Raw genomic sequence first — 22,699 nt, forward strand, 5'->3', positions numbered from 1 at the left:
ACACATTAAATAAGTTTAAGTTCCCACTGAAGCGTGATAAATGGAGATGAATCAATCAATCAGTAATTTGTTAAGCGCACTACTCACCTGGAAGGGTCTCAAGGCGCTGGGGGGGGGGGGGAGAGGGGCATGGGGGGTGGGGAGGGGAGGTGCAACTGCTCGAAGAGCCAGGTCTTGAGGCGCTTCCTGAAGGTCATGATGTCCTGGGTCAGACGTAGGTTGATGGGAGGGAGTTCCAGGTTTTGGCGGCAAGGTGGGAGAAGGATCTGCCGCCAGTTTTGTGGTCCGGTGGATGCGGGGGATGGTTGCGAGCTGGCATGTCGGGATGTGGAAGTTGAGACGCTCGTTGAGGTAGGCAGGTCTGGCATCATGGAGAGCTTTGTGAGCGTGGATCAGGAGTTTGAAGACAATCCTTTTGTTGACAGGGAGCCAGTGGAGGTCTCTGAGGTGGGCTGAGATGTGTTCGTGGTGAGGGAGGTTGAGGATGAGTCGTGCTGAGGCGTTCTGGATGCGCTGGAGTTTCTTCTGGAGCTTGGCTGTTGTTCCAGCGTAGAGGGCATTGCCGTAGTCCTGTCTGCTGCTGACGAGGGTGTGGGTGACCGTTCTTCTGGTTTCAACGGGGATCCATCTGAAGGTCTTGCAGAGCATGCAAAGGGTGTTAAAGCATGAGGATGAGATGGCGTTGACTTGCTGGGTCATAGAGAGCGATGAGTCCAGTATGAAGCCGAGGTTGCATGCATGGGTGGTGGGCGTTGGGGCAGACCCCAGAGTGGCAGGCCACCAGGAGTCGTCCCATGCTGATCTGTTGGAGCCAGAGATGAGGATCTTGGTCTTTTCAGAGTTCAGCTTGAGGCGGCTTGCTTCCATCCAGTTGGAGATGGCGTGAAGTCCGGTGTGGAGGTTGGTCTTAGCGGTTGCGGGGTCCTTCGTGAGAGAGAGGATGAGCTGAGTGTCGTCTGCGTAGGAGACGATGTTGAGGCCATGGGATCGGACAATGTTGGCCAGCGGTGCCATGTAGACACTGAAGAGGGTGGGGCCCTTTTAGCAACCTATGTACAGTACGGGTCTTGAATAGGGATGGCTTGTCAGGCAACTGGAAACTTTGTTTTCTGCACACCATGCCACACATTTCTTCCAACAGCAGGCGTATACCTATGGAGGGATGCCTGGCTGCTAAGATCACATCACAGACTTCGGGAGGAAGATCAAAAGTTGTCAACTGTCGCCGCTCAATCTCCACGCCAGAAGGCGGAGGTGGAGGACCTTCCCCTGTTGCTGTGACAGAAGATTCTCCCAAAGGGCACCCTGACTGGGGGATTGATGGCCATGCTCAAGAGCTCGGGATACCAGACTCTACATGCCCAGTCTGGAACCAGAAGGATGACTTGGATTCGGTTGTTTCTGATCTTCTTGAGAACTTTGGGAAAGAGTGGTATTGGCAGAGAGGCGTACAGGAGGTCTGAGTGCCACTTCAGACGAAAAATTTCTCTGAGCAACAGACGCTTTGGAAATGCCAGTGCGCAAAACTGCTGACATTATACATTCTCGGCAGAGGCGAATAGATCTAACCAAGGCTCTCCCACTGCTGAAACAGACCCTGCTCCACCTCCAGGTTGTGATGTCATTCGTGATCCACAATGCATCTTTGGCTGATTTGTCCGCCCTGGCATTCAGGGAGCCCGCCAAGTGTTGAACACCAGAGATATTCCCTTATGTCCCAGCCATGACCAGAGGCGTTGGGCTGCTTGGCAAAGGGCCCACAACCCCATCCCGCCCTGTTTGTCTTAGCACAACATGGCGGAGGTGTTGCTTGTGAACACCAGCACTAGGCGCCAATTGATGGAGGGTAGAATTGCTTTCAAGATTAATCAGAATGCTTGGAGCCCTAGGGGGTTAATGTGGTGTCCAGATTTCACTGGAGGCCACAGTCTCGGATCTGCACCTCTCCCAGATGGCTGCCCCACCCCAGGATTGATGCATCTGTCACTACTGTGAAATCTGATTGTGGAAGGAAGAGGGGTCTGCCGCTGGTCCAATCATGGTTTTTTAGTCACCACTGTAAATCTTTCGCAGTTCCCTCCAAGACGTGGACCACGTCCGAGCTATTTCCCTGATGATGTGCCCAATGGAACTTCAGGCCCCACTGCACAGCCCGCTTATGCCAGTGTGCATGTGTTACCAGCAAAATGCATGAGGCCATGACACCTTCCAGCCTCAAGGTCTATCATCTTAGTGAAATCCAAGAAAGAGGCTGAAACATCAGTATCACAGTCTGAATATGCTGGACTCGCCGTTCGGGAGGATAGGCCTGAAACTGCACCATGTGCAGAACAGCTCTGACAAAAGGGAGCATCTGAGTGGGAGTCAGGTGTGACTTTAGGACACTGATAGTGAAGCCCACTGACTGCAAGAGGTTCGCTACAGTCTGGAGGTGGGAGACAACAGCCTGGGGCGAGCTCACCTTCAACAGCCAGTCATCGAGATGGGGGAAGACTGGCACCCCTGTTCTCAACAGATAAGCAGCAACTACAGCCATCATCTTGGAGAACACTCAAGTGGTGCTAGTAAGGCCAAGGGAGCACGGTGAACTTAAAATGCACTTGGCCTACTGTGAACTACAGCTGAAGCCTATGGGTAGGACAGGAATGTGGAAAAAGGTGTTTTTGAAGTCCAACACTGCCATTCAGTTCTCCTGGATCCAGAGCAGAAAGGAACTTGCTAACTGGAACATTTTGAACTTCTTCTTGAGGAAGTAATGGAGGGGCATAAGTTTAGGATGGGACTAAGGCCTCAGTCCTATGTTGGCACCAGAAAATAGCAGGAATAGCAACCATGACCCATTTCTGCTTCCGGCACCCCCTTTATGGCTCCCTTGGCCAAGAGGGCTGTGATTTCCTGGCAGAGAAGGGATAGGTGATCCGTCATTTGCCTGTTATAAGATGGTGGCATGGGGAGAGGAGTGGTCATGAAGGGGAGAGAGTAGCACCTGCAGACGATCTACAAAACCCATCTGTTCGATGTTATGGACTGCCAGTGCATTAGATGATGGCGAATCCTTCTGCCAACTGGATGCTCATGATGGTATGTGGGCAGATTAGGAGGGTATGGAGATTTTCGCCTTCTGGGGCGTGGTGTATTGATTAGACCGCTGGATTCCCGATACACAGGGTCTGTGACATTGGTAGTCAGCCTTTCGGTTTTCTCAATGTGTGTCTTTTTTTGACATGGGTTCTGTAAAACTTTATTGCTGTGGGAGATGCCAAGCTCTCACTATTAAAACAAACACTGGCAAAAAAAAAATGTTTTGGTTTAAAAAAGCACACATTGACCCAGTAGTTTCTGACATTGAACAAAACTACTTTGTCTGTCGATATGATCCTTGTGAAAGATCACAATGCTGTCACTCAGTGTAGCCATGCAACAGATAGCTAGAGAGACGGATAGAATTTTAGTAAAAACAAAAGGTCTTGGTTAACGCCAGACCTAATTATGAGTTTCATTCTTAAAGAAAGTCAAAAAAGTGCACCCATGGTATATGTACTTACATTAGTGCAGGTTTATACAGAAGCAGGTAAGGGATGGTACTCCTAGAAAATATTTGTAAATTCCATTTTAGCTTGAGCAAATATGCATGTGTAGACTTGCTCATGCGAAAATCTGTTAAGCGTTTACAAGATCACTTTCCCTCCAACCACTTTTTTCCCAACCCCAGAAGGAATTTGACTTCTGCCCTTGTCAGAAATACATTTTCAAGTTTTCTCAGCATGGGAAAATATTAGTGAAGAGCTTGTGAAAACCCCTAAAACATGCAAGTTGGGAAGTTTGCACAGTCTCAAAAGGGCATTCCAACCCTGGAACTATTGGTTATCGCTACCTCCAGCACCAGTATTTAGATTTGTGGAAAGGTGTAAATATTAGGGAATTGTTAGTATTCAAGCCCAACTATAGTAATAGCCCAGGCATAATCAAAGCTCTTGTATAATGAGATTGCTGCCATAATTAGTCGCCCCACTACATGGTACCAAAGGGACAAGTGGATTTTGTTACATGAAAAGTAGATTTATGAAACATCCTGTCCCATGGATAGGTAGCTATTTTATTAAATTCCACACCCCTCGTCAAACTGGAGTAGCGGATCTGAAGGGAAGGCTACCGGTTGCAGCACCTCTGTCAAGATGTTATTCTTGACTGCCACCGATGGTAAGCTGATGTCCAGGACCTCAGCCACCCTCCGCTGAAAAGGACTCTCCCTCTCCCGTAACCACAGTGGAGGGAGAAAGAATACTACTATCTGGACAAGAATTCAGTCCACTGCCTTCATCTGGGTCCTCACACCTGTCCATGTTAGGGTATTCATAATGCTGGTATTCTTGAAGGTCCCACAACCCCTTCCAATCCTCTCCACGTCCTAGCACGTAGGAATAGGGCTGAGTCTCCGACCTGGAGGATATGGCTCCACTCTGGAACAAAGGAGACATTGGTTGATGCCCCTCCGGCTCTGTGTCCGAATCGGGAGTAAAGATTGGGACAGTGCTGCTGAGAGCTTCTGGATTGGGACTGACACCGGGGACGGTCGATATGGTACAAGTGGCTTCGGTTCAGATCCAGCAAAAGAACCCAGGGGACCTACTGTTGAAGAGGCTGGAGCCATCGGAACAGAACCCATAGGGGCCCCTTGCAAACTCTCTGGGCCCAAACGCACAGCAGACAGAACAGGCCACCCAAATATGAGGAGCATGGTTTCACAGAATTCTTTCAATTGGGCGGGGGTTGTCTGGCTTCCGGAAATTTGGGGAGGTGGGGAGATGGCTCAGGCGCTGGCTCAACTGCAGAGCCAGGTCTCGATGGACGATGCTCTTGGCTGACATACGAGGCAAAGACAAAGATCTCTTCAATGACGATTTCTTGTGGAGGTGGGACTTACCCAAGTGGCCCAAAGACTTCTAATGCAAAGAAGATCTTGGTCTCGGCGACCGCTACCTTGCTCTCGACCGGAATCTGGATTGTCGTAGAGTTACATGTCGAGCGGTCAGGAGCTTGAGTGATTGATCCATCAAAGCCTTGGGTTCATGGCGCGGCAATCAGCACAGGCCTTCAGGTCGTGATCAACCTTGAGGGACAACAGGCATACAAGGTCCAAGTCCATCACCGACATCAATCTGTGAGAGATGCCATAGGGCTTGAATCCAGTTTTTCTAGAGGACATCCCTGCCACACCAGAAGAAAACCACCTCAAAAAGAGTTGACAAAACATCAAAAAGGTTAGTAAAAAAATGACTAGGGGTAGCTCTCCTTTGGATCGGTGATTACTGGTGCAAAAAGAAAAGAACTGACGTCGGCGCACCCTGGTGGTGACTTAATAGGCACTGCGAACGTCACTTTCAGTGCAGACGACGCAGGCAATGCCATGCAGAGTGGATCAATGCCACCTACTGGGGTGCAGGGGTACTGTTCACGAAAAAACTTCCGGATCCAGTCTGACGCCTGGGGATATTTCTAAAGTAGGGAATCTGCGGCTACAAATCCCTATAAGATAAAGTAGGATCCCCTTATCTGTGAAAACCATCATATGGGGGTAACATAAGGATTTCTACTGTTTCTTCTATTATTCCGCACACAGAATATTCTTCAAGCCCAGCTGATCTAGCCATAAATACAGTTATAAATGTACTTTTCATATTCAAGTGGGCAATCGCAAGAAGCATTGCAAAACATCAATTGCCACCCTAAACACACTTATCAATAGAAAAAGAGAGCTATCATTTTAACAGGTCAAAAACTTAAATCCTGAGAGCTGAAGATTTGTCTGGTGAAAGCTCTTCCTTTGACTAGCTTGAGAATAAGATGTCACACAGACCCCAGTCAAAGTAGTCAAATATATGGGCATGCAGTATCAATCAGATTGTGCTTTATGCCATCACACCACAGTACTAATTAAAAACAACTTGATCGCTAGTTGCAGAAATGGATCCTTCTGATACAGGTTTCTCATCAAATTAGGCCGACTAGAACTTAGGTGGTATCGGAACTGAACAACCATAATGCTGTTTAGGCCTAAGCCCAAATGAAAGCTCCAGATACTGCAAAACCAGGCAGCTATACTCTTCTTCAGTTAAATTAAAGAAAAAGCAACCTACCTTCGCACAGGTCATTGTGTACTGCATTGCTTTCCAGTGGCATAGAAAATACAATTCTGGGTCCTCTGCACTTGTACTAAAGCCCAGGTTGGTCAAATCCCTAAATTTCTTCAGTCACTGTTGCAGAACATTACTCTGAAGCACTAGGTCAGAGCCAGTGATGTACACATGCTTATTCAGGTCATTTTTAACTGAAAGACAGAAACCATGTTTTCAATCTGTCCATTCGAAGCCCAGCTTTAGATCCCTCTGTCCAAAAGCGAATAAATTTACCCTGGATATCAACTTCAAAACAAGCCTGTTCAAAGCCTCCTAAACCGTACATGAAATATTTGGGACTAGACTCCCTTAAGGAAACATAAGGCTTCCCTTGTGCAGTTGTACCCACATTTAAGATCTGAAATTAATTCCTTCATGACTTAATCATCTGAAATGCCATAAACTGTTTATATCCAAGAAGAGCACTAATAATATTCAAGAACCAACACTATTACCAACCCTACCAAATGGGAATCCATCACAATCGCTTTCTTAAAAAGACAATCACATTAATTTGGGGTCTATGGAAACCTAAATTACAGGACTATGCTAAGTACCATTGAAAGGGATAAATACCTTGAACAGTCAATCTCTAAATTTAGTCATGCACAAGGGACAATGAAACGATCATATGCATTTTACTTTGATTTCACTTGGACATCTAGGGCAAACTTCATTGGGAGGTCTTTCATATTTGCTTCAAAGTATATACCTTTATCTGCACGTATTAGTTTCCTTCAACTCAACTGTGGGACTAAAAGCATTCTGCAGATTAATTTTGGATTCAGAAATCCAAAACACTTGCTTCAGGTGTACGTCTCATTAAAGATGCGTTCCAAATATACACCAGCCAAAATGACTCTGTTTAGAGTATACTGAGAGTGATAGAGAAACTGCTCATGCTTTACAGAAAAATAATCTCATTTACATATTGCTAACTGCACGATTTAACAGAGGCTACAAAGAGGAATAACTCCCATAGCTTTCCTGACCATCAGCCCTTTAGAGGCACCAACCAAACTATCCAAGTGCTTACTGGAAAACCTGGCACATTTATTATTGGTAAGTATGCTGTACATAAAATTGCATCTAAGTTTTAAACATCTGTGAATCTGTGACAGTACACCAAAATACCACGCATCTGCAAAGAGGTTTCGCTGCACTTCAATTTTTCCTGAACTAACAAGCATTCCTCTTAGGTTTTTGCCCACTTCCTCCCTATACAATACTACCACTTCTATGTATCATATGAAGGGCATAGGAATACAGCCCTCTCCATGCTCTGTGTTGTCATGACCCAACACAGCCAGTTGTAAGAGATAAAGGACCAGGTATTGCCATTCCTTTGGATCAAAGCCAGCTCATGTTGTAACTTAATGTGTTTTGCAGCTCTCAGGCTTATGGACAGACCACTTGCTAGGTGGTTCCAGTGGGCTGCACCCCTCACTGCTCCAGAGTCACCACGGACTTATATTATTTTACTTCAGAGTGGGGAATTGACCTTCCAGTAGGAGGCTATTTTGCCACTCCTCAACGGACAGAGTTTTAAGTAGTTGCCTGAGTAGCACTTCCTGCTTTGGTTAGAATTTCCACACAGTAGTGATCAGTAAATGTGTGGATGGAGGGCCAGGTGGCATTCTTACAAATGTATGTTAAAGGAACATTTCCCATGAATGCCACAGTGACTTCTCTTTTTTTTATGAGTGGAATGTGCTCTTAGTATTTAGTGGAGTGTGTGTTTGGTTTCTTGTAACACAGCTGAATGTATTTAACGATCCACCTTGTGAGGCTCTGTTTTCAAGCAGGGTTACTAAGGTTGAGCTTTGCAAAAGCAACAAAATGTTTAGTGTTCGTGTGGCTTAAAGTCAATACAATAGATAGCGGCCCTGCGAATAGCTAACGTGTGGAGTACTTTATCCACTTAACACTGGTTTTTTTTGTGACAAACGCTATCTCACCACTTCCAAGTCAACCAGACTATACAGTTACCTTCTTTTTTTCCCAATAGGGTGTGTATGCGCTACACAGGTCTGTCATTGTCTACATGCATAAATGATTCCTCTACTGATAAAAGCTGAAGTTCATTTACTCTTCTGAGACAACTGACAGTCCCAATGAAAACTACTTCCTGAGAAAGGAACTGCGGTGGAAAGAAGTGGAGTGGCTTGAATGGCACCCCCAAAAGCCAAGCAAGGACAACGTTAAGGTCTCAAAAGGAATAGGAGGCAGTCTAGGAGGAGTTATTTAAGGCGTTTCAAGAAGGCTTTGATGACAGGATTATTAACTATTGCCTGATAGTCTCAAGTTTCCAAATACAAAGCTACTTCTGATAAATGTATTAGTACATAAGTCTAGCCTGCCTCTTATGTTTGTAGGTGTAACCGACAATGTGATGAACTCTAACTGTTGAGGGCTGAATGTAGTAACTTGAAAAATAAGTAACTATTTGCATTTTGCAGCATAACACGCAGAAGTAGTATGTTTTCTAGCCTTATCAAATATTTGCAAGCATTCCAAATTCTGAGACCTCAAGTGTCAAGAGTGAGCGACTTGAGGTTCGGTACGAAGGCACCATCCCTAAAGCTTCCTGAGAAGGCCTGGACTTAGAGACGTCCATTAATTCACACGAAAAGCTATGCCAAACAGTAGAGAACGCCAATACTGATGCATTTGCAGTTTTTTTCTTTTTCTTACGTAAGTAGCAGTTGGGGCAAGCATCTAGGTCATTCATAGGGGAACACAGAAAGCAGTGGTTGGAATGCATGAATTAATCTCAGTCACTTGTAATTATGTGGGGCCACATTTCAATTAATGTTTTCTACTCACTTATACCAGCTAAGACAGCATCCAAGGATATGAAAATCAGCTTTCGTTCTGCTGTGATATGACAGTCCAGCTTGAACCGTCATGCCAGGTCCCCTCTGAAAGGGACTAGAATCACCCCAGACCGATATTGGCCTAGTTAGGTCTAGTGAGTGAGCTATAGCTTGATTTATGTAGCACACTGAGCATGGGACCGAGATCTGGGCATACCTGAAGAGGAGGATGGTCCAATCAAAAACAGCATCTAGTGAGTCAATTCACACAGCAACCAATACAGTGTTGCAGCTCTCCAACTGAAGGTGAAAGTCAGGTAGCGCAGATATGTCACTGTTGCACTGAGGTGTGTAGACAATTGAGAATTGCAAACCACGTCCGAATAGGCGATGGGGACGGAAAGGTGTGGGGGCCTTACAAGACACAAGCAAAGAATGAGAAGAGGCAGAATATGATGAGAAGCACATGTAAATACAAGATAAGGCAACAGGTCCCACTGGATGTTGATGATGGAAAGCAATGAGAATCTTATGAAAAGGGTAAAATTGTTCCAAACCAACAACACGTTACCCTGGAAAACGATGCCTGGATAAGTAAACCTTTACCACACCGAATGAGAACAAGTAGAAAAAGAGGAAGTAAGAAAGACAGGATTTCTCTCCGAATATCAAGACTTACCCTCAACACCTCTCCCAAGTGACTTTAATCTGAGGTGTACATAAAGCAAGGGAACTGCAACTAGGCCATTGTGGTGTTGGGGAGAGGGAGGATAAATGCCAAGAATTTCTAGCAGACACAGGAAGTCATACAGGCCAAGCAGTTCTGCGGCACATGTTACACAGGGGAGGAGGTGGTTGAGCTAAGCGAAATATAAATAATCAAGAAGGGGCAAACTCAACAGATGTAATCTTTAAGAATATAGACAGGGCCAGAGGCAGTCTCTCGAAGGAAGTCACACCAACAATTACAATCTGAGAAGACTTTATAATATGGTGGCCCTGGCAACTTACACAAACAAATCACTGGCAATGGCATTCTTCCACTCATGAAAAGTGTTTGACTTACTTAAATGAAGCTATATTTTTTCCAGTTGAACAAAATTTAAAGATGGCGGGGGACAGTAGTAGTTCTCTCTCAATCCAATTGTTCACCATGAAACAAAGGTCTAGCAGGATGGGCCAGAAGAGATCTAATTCTTTAGCTATGTTGATGGACATGAGGAAAGATGGAGTGGGATGCTAGCAAGACTCAGCACTCTGTTAATACTTGACTGGGGCAACGATAATGTTTGACGATGGCATTTGCTCTCTCAGCCACTAGCAAGAAGGACAACACATATTCCTGTTTATACATGTGACAGAACAAAAAACAACCTAGACAGCAGCACGTCAGTATTTTAAGCAAGTGGAAGACGAGCTGAGAACTCCAATTTGGGATGCACTAAACGAGGCAATTACTTTTTTCAATTAGGCAAGAACCCGAACTACATTTCGTAACAACCTTTCTGATGGATATGGCAGCTCCAGCAGAATTTGCATATGAACCTTCCAAGGTACCAGATTAAACAGTTAACATTTTCATTAGTATCAACCCATTGGCACTAAATGATGCTATAATGTGTTGTTTGTGGAGTCATGCACCACGCTAGAAGGGATGCCAAAGGCACTTCTAAGGCTCCACAGAAGGTGTGATATTAAAGCTGGCAATGTTAATTTCTCTGCACATTTATTGCAACCCCAGAGGGTAGAGCGAACAAAAATTAAAAGAAAAAAGAAAGACAACTTCAGAAGGGAAGGGGCTATATATATATATATATATATATATATATATATATATATATATATATATATATATATATATATATGAGCTGTCAAAGCCATCTGAAAGGATGTTATCAAAGGTAACATCCTCCTAATGGATATTGGCTCTTGCAATTCTTTATAACAAGCACAACCCACAATCAGCCTTCTAACCTTTCCACTGCTATATATACCTCTTATATATTTTGTTTTCTGTAATAATCCACTATATTGTAACTCTCGACCTTTGAAACTCTTTTGGTAGTATTTGATAATTTTAAACCATCTGTAATTTCCATGTAACAAAATATTTCTACGGTAAAGTGCTCTAGCTTTGAGTTCTGCCCGGCTGTATGAATTTGCATAAATAAATAATTAACCCAAGTAAATGACAAGCCTGAGGATTCACCCTTATAACTTTAAATGGGGCAAACGCTGAAGTAGTGTGTCCCAAATTGGGAGTGTGCTCCGTCCTGCTTGCCCCAACAGTAGCATCAAGAGACACAGAGGCTCTATCTGCTGCTTAGCAGATTGACTGGCTAGTATCACCTCAAAGAAGAGCTGAGGTACTTGCTTTGCTTCTCACTGAATTCGCATGAATGCACCCTGTGTAGTTTTTAAGTGGCAGTTCATAAGACTGCTTATGCACACAGACACACACTCGTGGGTGTCCGATGCAGATCGACTTCCCAACAAAAGTACCTAAAACGGTGATTACATTATTACACTCTGCTTGGAGTGGCTGAGCGATGGCCTAGTGTCCAATTTGTGAAGATTCACATTGTCCTTGTGATGAGATGAAGAATAAAGGGAAAGCAAAGATATTGCCTGAGCCAAAAGAGATTCAGCGATTAACTATGGCAGAATGACAGGTTTGACCCACATTGTAACTTTTTCCCTGGAATAGGAATCAAATGTTAGGGCAGGAGAGAGAGCTTGAAGCCACCTTACTCTCGCGCTAAATTAACTCTCATAAGGACAGCAACTACAGACAAAAGAAATGCAAGTGTTCAAACAAATAAAGGTTACAAGCAAGTTTACACACAGGAGCCCTAAAATGGACTGGAATAAAGATATGCAAGTCCTTTAAGGGTCTGGCACCCACAAGAACCTTAAACAGAGTACTCACTTCCCCTAACAAAATGCATGCAGAATTAGAGGGAAGAGACCCTTGCACATTTTGAGCCCATTCTCCAATAGGGCTACAGCAAGCTGGAGAATATCCAAAACACTTGCTTATAAGGGTCAACAATGTTATCCTTGCACCAAGAAGTGAATGTGGACTATCGACTTGACTACACCAACATGGCTGATGGGAGTTGACACATGACCTCTGCCAGATGTTTATAACGAGGCAAATCTAGCCTTCAAGTTCAAGACAAACATGTTCAGTCTGTCAATGGATGGATGAAGGCACTGCCCCCAAAATTCAACAACTGGTCTACCTAAAATGGGAAATGACAAAAGGGCTGGTAACGCAAAGAAAGTTATGAACTCACAAATCCCTTGTACAATGTTAAGGCGATGAAGTTCACATTCCCTTTGCGAAATCAGAGTTTGCAGTTGCTAGTCTGAATAAGAGGAAAGAGAGGAAAGGAATTATGAAGCTGAAGTATCAGAAGAGATGCTGATCATCATCATACTGTGTCAAGACTGAACAAAAAAGCTTACACCGACTTTATGCTGGGGTCACAGTAACTGCGGTCAGGCCTGAGTCTTGGTGAAACCAAAAGTCATGTCTGGAATGAAAGTCAGTTGGTGCCCTTGGAAGCTGTATCTGAGAGGTTCTCCAAAAACAATTCTAGTATGACACTCTGAAATATCTGACTCACTCTGGGAAATCCCCAACTGGGACAAAAGAACAAGTTACCTACCTTTGGTAACGCATAAAGTAGAGACTATGTAGCTGCAGATTCCTTACCTCAGAATAATCCCCAGGCATGAGACTGAAACCAGAAGTTTTTTTTAGCAGTACCCTGGCGTGCCTACAGGTGGCATTGTCAGCACCAGTTGAGATGTGTGCTGTACCTACATTGGCCTCACTCCGGCACGCTGACGTCAGTTACTTTTGTGACTTTCTGTGCCACAATGAGAACAGACGGCACAAGTCTTCCAGGAAAACTTCACAAAAACTCCAGTGCTCAGTAATCATGACACCGTATTCTCGTCATTGGTGAAAATATCCAATGGAAAAGGTTATGCCCCACTGGGCAAAAATGTTTTGAATCACCTCAGGATGGAAATGCCATTCACAGTCCACCAGCTAATGTTTCTTCAACTCGTGACTGCCTGCAGCAAACACGCCTTGAGCAGCCAGTTGTTAAGGTACGCTAATACATGTATCCCTGAGCTATGTAGATGGGCTATGACCACCACTATCACTTTTGGGAACACTCAAAGGACTGAGGTGATGCAAAAAGGTAGAACAGCACATTGGACGTGTTCTCACAGCATTATGAACTGAAGGAAGCTTCTGTGGGACTGCAGGACGGGCTTATGAAAACACATGTCCTCAAAGTGCAAGGACGAGATTTAGTTTCCTGGGTCCAGAGAAGTAAGAAGCGGAGCCAGAGACAGCATCTTGAATTTGTCCTTTTGAAAGAAGGCATTCAGAGGTCAAAGGTCTAGGGATGAGTCTGATACCTCCATCCTTACAGAATGTGAGGAAGTTGTGAAAAAATACCCCTTGCCTTTCTCCGCTTCTAGAAACCTCTTGATGGCTCCTTTGGCCGGTAGATGGTTGATTTCCTGTATTCTTGTATAAAAAGTGTGGCATGATCTTGAAAGAGTGGTCCTAATGTCCGGGGATATGTGTAAATAAATGGTAGAGCATAGCCCCATTGAATGATCGTAATACCGACTTATCTAATGTGATGGAAATCCTGTCTCCGTCCCCTTGTTGGTTCTGGAAGGGCACATCAGAGTGGCTTGTTGTTGCTGTAGCAGGGGAGAAAAGGACTGCTGTTGCTGATGTGCGCGGCTATGGCTGCCACCATGGTCTCTAGAACTATGAAATGTCTTGAGTGGTTGGTGCACTGGCTGGGAAGGCATGCTGCCGGAACACTACGCTGGTGCCTATGACATAATGCACATAATCAGTGAAATCAAGGCAGAATGCAGCACATATTTCACAGTGTCATGTTCGACCTAAATGGTTTGTACTAATTTTTCCATGAGGTCCTCAGAGATGACCAGCTGGCAAGATTTAATTGACTATATCAAGCAAAACATGAGTGTACCTTCCCACCAGACAAAACTAGTTATGCACCTTTGGTAACACCCTATCTGGTAGACACTCAACCTAAATGCACATTCCTTACTTAGAATATTTCCCAAGAGTCAGACTGGATTTGGAAGTATTTGAGCAGTACCCCTGTAGGTGGTGGTGTTTGGCTCCACATCGGCTGCACCGACAATGACGTACACAATATATATATCAATAAAATGTGAGGTGCCACAATGAAAACCTGGCCTACGCGTTTCGGCAAAAAGCCTTCGACTGGGCCATTATATATCTATATATATATATATATCCCTGGAAGCTGGGCTCTGTCGGGGTGAGGGGGCAGGACTGGCCTGGAGTAAGACATCCGTAAGGGCTTCGTTGCAGAGAAGTAAAGGTTTTGAAGGGGTAACTCCAGGCTCTGTTTAGACCAGTGGTTCCCAACCTTTTAACTTCTGTGGACCCTCACTTTATCATTACTGGAGTCCAGGGACCACCACAGAATCTTTATTGGAATCCGGGGACCCCCCACTGAGTCATTACAGAAAGCTAGGGACCTAATCTGTTAATAATATTTAATTTTCTAAGCTGTCGCGGACCCCCTGAAGGTGGTTCGTGGACCCCCAGGGGTCCCCGGACCACAGGTTGGGAACCACTGGTTTAGATGTTTGTCTTGACTTCCACTGTGGGTAGCTGAAGGTACAAGACTTCCCTACACACCACCTTAGATAAAGAGGCTCCCTCCTCCGTAGCCACAGTAGGAGGAGACCAAGCCAGTGTCAAGTGAGGTGTCTAACCCACTGGCCTCCACCAGTTCCTCTTACCAGTTGTCCTCATTCTCAACTAGGGGATGCTGGTATCCGTAAGGGACCTCAGACTCCCCCACCCCCCCTTTCCCATTCCACTCCCCTTCCAGAAGCACTGGCTTCAGTAAAGAAGTCATGGTCGGCGCTGGAATGGTGTTGGACAACGCCCATCTGGCTTCATAAAGTGGGAAATGACCATGGGGATGGAGCCACTGTGGTGCATCAGTACTGGAGTAGGCTGTGAGAAATGTCTCAGTCTCGCTGGTGCCTCCGCTCTGGATCCAACAAGGGATCCTTGGGGCTGAGAGTCGACTTGTGCAGAGAGTGTGAAGTTCTCAGAAAGCATACATGAGCAGGCGTAGGTATATTTCCAAATGCAGAAGATTTATGAATTTAGAAAATTAACTCCGGCTACTGGAGGACAACAGCTCCTCAACTGACTGATCATAGCCTCCTTGACCATCAGCATCAGCATTCTCAATAGAATTTTACATAAGAACATTACATACATAAAAAGGGGTATGGTATCTAAAAGAGGGAAGAACGAAAATATATAACAAATAACAAATGTCTGTATGGAATACCACACACCTTCCTTCCCAAAACATGAGGCCCACTCTACCTAATCTTGACCTAATGGATCCAATCACTAGAATTCTATAGAAATTCCAAATGCGACCATCATTCATTCTGGCCACACTCAAACACTTTTGTCACATGGTAAGGAGCACTGAAAAGTACAGAACCATGCAGTTTTCCCAGCAATTTAATGTTAGCACAATCTCCCACATTGACACTTTTAGGTTTGACTGCATTACAATGATCAGTTTTCCTTTTTAGGCATCTGTGCGAGGTTCTCCCTTTACCTCCTCAACACTTTTTCTTGAACGTTCCCACTCTCCCCATCTCCTTTATAATTCTGCACCCAAGGAGGGTTCATGCGTGTATTCGGAATCCGCTTTTTAAATAGAGTAAAATGGACTGACTCCTGTAACTGTATGAGAGTCAACTGTACTCCTCCACCCTCTTCATCACAGCTTATACCCAATCATGACCATTGGATTTAGCGATTTGAATTGTCTCCTTTAGTATCCTGTTAAATCTCTCTACCATCCCATTACTCTCTGGATGATCGAGAGAACACTATTTATGCTTTATACCTCTGTCAAACAAGAATTGTTCTATTTCCCTGGAAGTCAATTGCAATCCATTGTACATAAGTAGGCTTTTTAGATTATCTCCCCTGCTAAACACTTCAGAAAGGAATTTTATCACAGTAGACATGCTAATCTCAGCTTTGACCGAAACATCTGGTTACCTAGATAACATGTCTATGGCAACAATCAGACATCTGTTAACTGTTTGCACTTATAGGACCAACAATGTCAAGACTCAATTCCTCCCAAACTTCACTGGTAATTTCTCTGCAGCTCATGGAAACATTTCTCATTTTCATGGCTTTGTCACTCAAGTTACATTCCACACAATCTCACACACCTTTCTATCATAATATCCATTCCAGGCCACCAATATGTGCTTCCAAGTCTCTCCTTAGCCTTTTGTATCCATTGGTGACCCTTATGACCTTTGTTGACTAACGTCTCATGGACATCTGAGGGGGGAACTAATCAAGTCCCTCGCAGGACCACTCTGTTCACAACAGAAATCTCATTAAACATTTTGACATACGATGAGAACTTTCTGATCCTTACAGTATTATATTCTCACAAAGAGATCCAAGTGTGAATCTGGGAAAGTTCTTCATCCAAGTCTAACTCTTGTAACCACTGCTCCTCAGACACACACCCACGCGTCACACTACATACCTAAATATCGATACTCCACCACAATCACGTTACGTTCCTGATGCCCATTACATAGAGACAGCCTGGAGAGACAGTCCCCTACACAATTTCTATTCCTGGAATGCAAACCACTGAAAATTTAAAATCTTGCAGCCCCACAAGCCATTTACATATCCTAGAAAATGCGCTGTTAAGCCCTTTTTTGTTGTACACCTCTTGCAAGGGTTTGTGATTGGTTTGAACAAGGAATCTCAGACCGCACTCAAATATACAGCAAGGGCTTCATTTTCAACTGTAGAACATCATTCTTCAGACCCTTTTGAGGACCTGGCAGGCAAATGCCATGGTCACCTCATTCCCATTTTGCCTCTGTTTCAATACCACCCCTAGCCCTTTATCACTGGCATCAGTTACTATCATACACGGTCTGCTCGGTATGAAACATTTAAACTTTTGTGCATCAAAGAGAGCTGACTTCAAAACCTGTTTTTCCTGTTGACAATCTTCTGACCACACACACTGCACATTTTTCTTTGGCAGGGACCTTACGGCTAGAGTACGGCAGGCGAAATTGGGCACAAATCTTGAATAATATTCTGCCATTCCTAAAAAGGATTGCAATTCTTCTTTCCTAGTGGGAGGTGGCAATTTTTTAATAGTTTTGACTAAGTCCTCTCTGAGACTCACACCTTCTCCAGAAATATCATGACCCAAATAAGTTATCTTCAAAAGATAAACAAAAACCAACATTTACTGAGACGTGGTGCGATACCTTTCTGCTCAAAAACGCTCAAGAATTCTCTGACTGTATTGTTGTGTTGTTCCAAATTTTCACAAAAAAAATTAACACATCATCCTGAAAACACTTCACATTTCTTACAGATATGAATAGTTCGGACATGAGCCTCAACACTGAGGCTGCCGAACAAAGACCAAGTGGCGTCCTATTGAACCTGTATACCCAAAATGGTGTAAGGCTGTAAAAGACTCTAAATCTTATGTTAAATGATCCTGGTGATAGGCAGATGTCAAGTCCAGGGTGAGAAAAAACTTGGCATCGCCTATCATTGTTACAATTTCTATGATGTTAGGTAACAGAAATCTGTCTTCCGCCACTTCCTTATTAAGAGTTCTGAGATTGATGCATAAGCGTATCTCACCTGAAGGTTTGGTTGCCACTCCAACTGGAGCCACCCATCTGGCTGCCTTTACAGGTTCAAGTATGCCCTCATCATTAATTATGTCTAATTCTGACATATCGTGTAAACCTAGAGGACTATTCCTTGCCTTGAAGCAATGGGAATAGCATTGTTCTTAAACTCAATGCAGTGTGAGTAGCCTTTAACGGATCCCACTTTGTCAGAAAAAACACTCTCAGAAATTCTCTGGAAAATTCAAAAGCCAAGGCATCAATCTTTTTAACTTGTACCAAAGGGTCAAGACTGGGATCAAGAAATATTCCTAAGAGCTTCTGATGTGGCCATCTCAATATGGTGTCACCAACCAATGGGGCCTTTACTTTTCCCATGGTGTGGTTCCCATTACACTTAAAATGAGCCATAAAATACCCCACCAACTCTATTGGCTTTCCTCCATAACTGTGTGGAGTGACATCGGGATCAATGAGTTCAACTTTTCCCTTAAAAAAAGTAGAGAAATCACCATCAGAAATAAGAGAGCTTTGCCCCAGAACTAATCCCATTTACAGTTACATCGGCAGGGTAGTTGCAGTTCACACTAGTGACACATTTTACATCATTGACCACCTGAAGAACAAAAATCACCTTTGTCTGTATCACCTCCATTGATTTTCTCTTTGTATGTGACAGCCTTACAACACTTTGCAAAATGCCCCTTTTTCTTGCATGATCTTCAAACAACTCTCAATGTAGGACACTCTTTACTGTTCGCAAAGTAATTCAGGTTTCCACATCTAAAAGAGGTTGTTTCAGATCTGGTGGCACTCGTTTTTATCTGACCAAAAGTGTGTACCAACGGCACACAGTCTTTAGATTGTTTTCAAATCACATATACATTGTAAAGAAAGCATTATTTGTTTTGATATAGTTAACACTTCAGTTAACGAGGGGTCATTCCTGGACCCCAATTCTTCCTTAACTATCATTATTGCATTACAACATAAATTGGTCACAGATTTGTTTCCTCCGTATTATCCCAGTTACAAACTCTTCAACCGTTTCATCTTCTTCTTGTTTCCTTTTCCCAAAGTAAAACCTTTGTAGGATAACAGATACCTTGAGAAGGAAATGCAAATCGAGTTTTTTAACAGCTGATTCAAACTCATTTAGATTGTCACCATCCCCTTCACCAAATAAATTTGGTAAATTTTCATATATGTCCTGACCCTCAGCACCTAAACAATGACTAAGCATGGATGTTTTTCTTTTAGCTGAGAGGTTAGGACTACACAACTGAAGGTAATTAGAAAATATAGGGATGTGGAATTCCTATCACCCGACGCCCAGGAAATATTGTTTGGGGTCAAGGGCAACAAGTTTTCATGCTTATTTTGTCCTTGGGACAAGTAGGCCCAACCGCCTTCAGCACAAACCCTTTGGCTGCTAATTTACAAAGAAGGGAACTGTCTGTAGTTAATATGTGTGCCCATATGTTAATGCTCTTCGAACTAGTATTTATGGTTCATGAATTAAAAGCCTTCATTATTAGGGTGAATGCTCTAAAGAAATATTTTAAGGTCACTGCATTACTGACAGTTGTTCCAGTGCAAAAAAAATGGTTAAACTTTTCAAACGTGTGTACACTATCAAGCTGAGAATAATGCTCCCAGAATGCTCTCTGATCAGATGTACATGTCTGCAAAAGCTTGTAAGCAAGAGTGAGGATTCTTTGTTTTCAAAATAAAATGTTCAGAAAAACGTACAAGTAGGAAAAAAACATTTCACTATTATGAAATGTGAGGTTCCATTCTTTCAAACGTCATTTAGAAAAACGTGTTGATGCATGCTAGTATTTCCAAAAAATATTCCTAATGGAAAATTAGTGTAACCATTTTCAACAAGATTATGGGAAGCATCAAAATAAACAAGCACTGGCAAAGCCAACCGATCCTACATTTTTGGTGAGTCTTTTAGTTTCGTCAATGCATGTTTTTTTTATATAGCTTTTGAAACACTGTTGTGGGAGCTGCCAGGCCCTCACCATTGTAACACATACTGGCAAAAAGAAAAAAAACTGTTTTTGGTCTCAAAAAGCAAACATTGCCACCAGTAGCGAGCAAAAGCCCTGCAGCCCCCCTCCACGGAGCCCCCTCCGCACAGTACCTGCCCTGAGTGACTCTAGAGGGGGGCTCCAGGTTCTTTGCAGGGGGGCCCCCCTCCAGGTTAGTCACGCCACTAATTGCCACAGTGGTTCCTAGCACTGAACAAAATTACTTGATGTGTGCCTATATGCTCCTTGTGGAAGAGCAGAATGCAATCACTCACAGTAAAGCCACCCGATAGATAGAGAAAGAAGTAGAAGTTTAATAAAAACAAAATGTCTTTGTTAACACCAGAACTAATAGGGGACCCAATTCTTTAAAAAGGTCACAAAAGTGCACACATGATCTAACTCTTTAAAGTATTGACTTTTATGAATTCACACGAACTTACAGAAGTAGAAAATAGTTGTGAACTGTATTTTAGCACAAGCAAATATGCATATGCAGATTTGCTCGTGTGAAAATCTATTGAGTGTTTACAAGTGCATTTTCCCTCCAACCACATTTTTCCCCAACCCTGGAAGAACGTCTACTTCTGCCCTTGTCAGGAGTAAATTTCCAACCTTTCTCATTATGGTAAAAGAGTAGAGAAGAGCTGGTGAAAACCATTAAAACATGTAAGTTAGTAGGTCTGCAGACTCAAAGGCATTTCCAGCCCTGGAATTATAGCTTACTGCTTCCTCCAGTCCCCAGTATGTAGATCTGCGGAAAGGTGGCAAATAAGGAAATTGCTATAGCAGAGATTAAAACTGCAAGAATTCAAGCCCTACTATAGTGGCAGCGCTGGAATAATCAGAGAGGCTATTATCAGAGCTCTTATATAAGGAGATTGCTGCTATAATGTTTCGCTGCACCACATGGCACCAATGGGACAAGTAGATTTTTTTACTGGACAGGTAGGTTTGAGAAGCAACCTGTCCCATGGACAAGTAGATGTTTTATTAAATTCCACACCCCTGAAAATACCCTTTGCCATTTAGACCAGATGAGAGGCAGGTTGCCAGGTGTAGATAGGAAGAAAGGTAGTGGAATGATATGTTGCATGGTGCGAGACGGAGAGCAAAAAAACAGCAAGAAGAAAAAAGAAAAGTAATAAAAAAATAAACAAAATGATAAGAGTAAGATGATAGGCTATACAATGGAGAGGAGAACATGCTAGCTGAAAGGATAATAAACTTGCATAAAAGAAATATAAAGGTAATATGAGAGAGCAAAAAAATATTAAAATAAGGATACATTTCTCTGGTACACAAAAATGTACCCAAAAAAACCTAAGGATTTTTATTTATTTTTAAGTTAAAGCAATGCAAACTTCTAGCATTAGAGTACAATGAAATCTGAGGAACTCCTTTTCCTTTGTTGATGACTGGTGGCATGAGAAGAAGTCCTTTCTCTATTAAGCTGGGGGCAGAGCCAGTGCAGGAATTGTCACCTTAAAGTAGAAGAATGAAACTGGTAGACTGGTGAAAACAGCGAGAAATCCTGTATTTTAGAGTGCTGGAAGAAGCGTGCTGGTGAATACTCCAATCCACAGAGGATTACAGGGCTTAGTGAGATTGCTGACTCAACTATAAATGGAGCCAATTGCTCGAGGTGCTGTGTGTGCATAAGTCAAGCAACATTTTGAAACAGGCTCAAGAGGCCGTGCGCAGACGAGACAGTCTTTTGCACGAGCCGGAGACATTGAGGCAGGAAGTGGAGTCAGAGGATGATTAAATAGGCTCGTAGGGACTCGCATGCACAATGCAATCTTCTGCAAAAGCCAGACATTTAGCGGCTCGAAGTAGGGCTAGAAATTAATAAAATACAGAAAACAAAAACATTTTTACAGCATAAATAAAAATACGCGCGCACATATATAAGTTAAAGTGATCCATGCCCATAAAGTCTAATAAATGCTGTAAAACAGGAACGTTGCAGGGCGAGTAAAAGTTGCAAGTAGAGAAATTACCAGGAACGTAGTGTGTTGGGTACACTGCGCAAAGTAAATATCAAGGATGGCAAGCAAATACCTTGATAAAAATGTCTGTTAAAAACGCTTGGCTTTACTGTCCATATATTAAACAGAGCAGTCTTGAAGATTCCCCTTGCATGGGTAACGTGCCGACTGCTGCCACTGTGAAGTTCTCAGCAAGCATACTCAAGCAGGCATGGGTATATTTCTAATTGTAGAAGATTTATGTAGACAGAAAAAACTACAGCCACTGCAGGACAACAACTCCATAGTCTCCTTGAACATCAACATTCTCAATAGAATTGTACATAAAAACATTGTGATGTTATCACAAACAGGGAAGAACCAACCAACCAACTGCCTGTATGGAATACCAGAGCGCCAACCACAGGCGAGTGTGGGCCACTTCCGAGCACGTGGAACCCCAAGACGCTTCTCTGGGAGGCTGGCTCTCTTTATAGTGTACGAAAATGACCAGCACTGTGCAGAGTCTCCAAGCAACCCCACCTTGGTATCCAGAGGTAAAAAGCAAATCACCTAATGCTCTTTTTGTGGTAGTGTGGGCGAGCAGTTAGGCGTATCTTGGAGATGTGCTAAGCATTTGTTTTACTCACAGTATCAATAAATGTGGACACAAAGTCTGAAGAATAACTTGAGACAAATTTACAAAAATATTTCAGATTTTTATAAAATGTTCAAGACCAAGATCATCAATAAACGGTAAGTACTTCTTTTGTCATGATTTTTCAAAATTGAGAAAATATATGCTTTTTGTGCATAATGACACCATAGGAATGAAAGGGAAAAACTTTAAAATTACATATAAAATCAGGCAATGCTCTCACAAGTGTCACCTTCTATTTTTAGGTTGAGGTCGT

The 22,699-nt window shown here is 43.3% G+C and overlaps 1 protein-coding gene across 4 annotated transcripts in view; it reads right to left on the bottom strand.

Moving 5' to 3' along the window:
- RNF216 (ring finger protein 216) overlaps positions 1-22,699 on the bottom strand; it is a 697,454-nt gene that overhangs the window by 101,560 nt on the left and 573,195 nt on the right. The gene's annotated exons all lie outside the window — the stretch shown is intronic.

Source organism: Pleurodeles waltl, chromosome 10 (assembly GCF_031143425.1).
Source record: "Pleurodeles waltl isolate 20211129_DDA chromosome 10, aPleWal1.hap1.20221129, whole genome shotgun sequence".
Lineage (NCBI taxonomy): Eukaryota > Metazoa > Chordata > Amphibia > Caudata > Salamandridae > Pleurodeles > Pleurodeles waltl.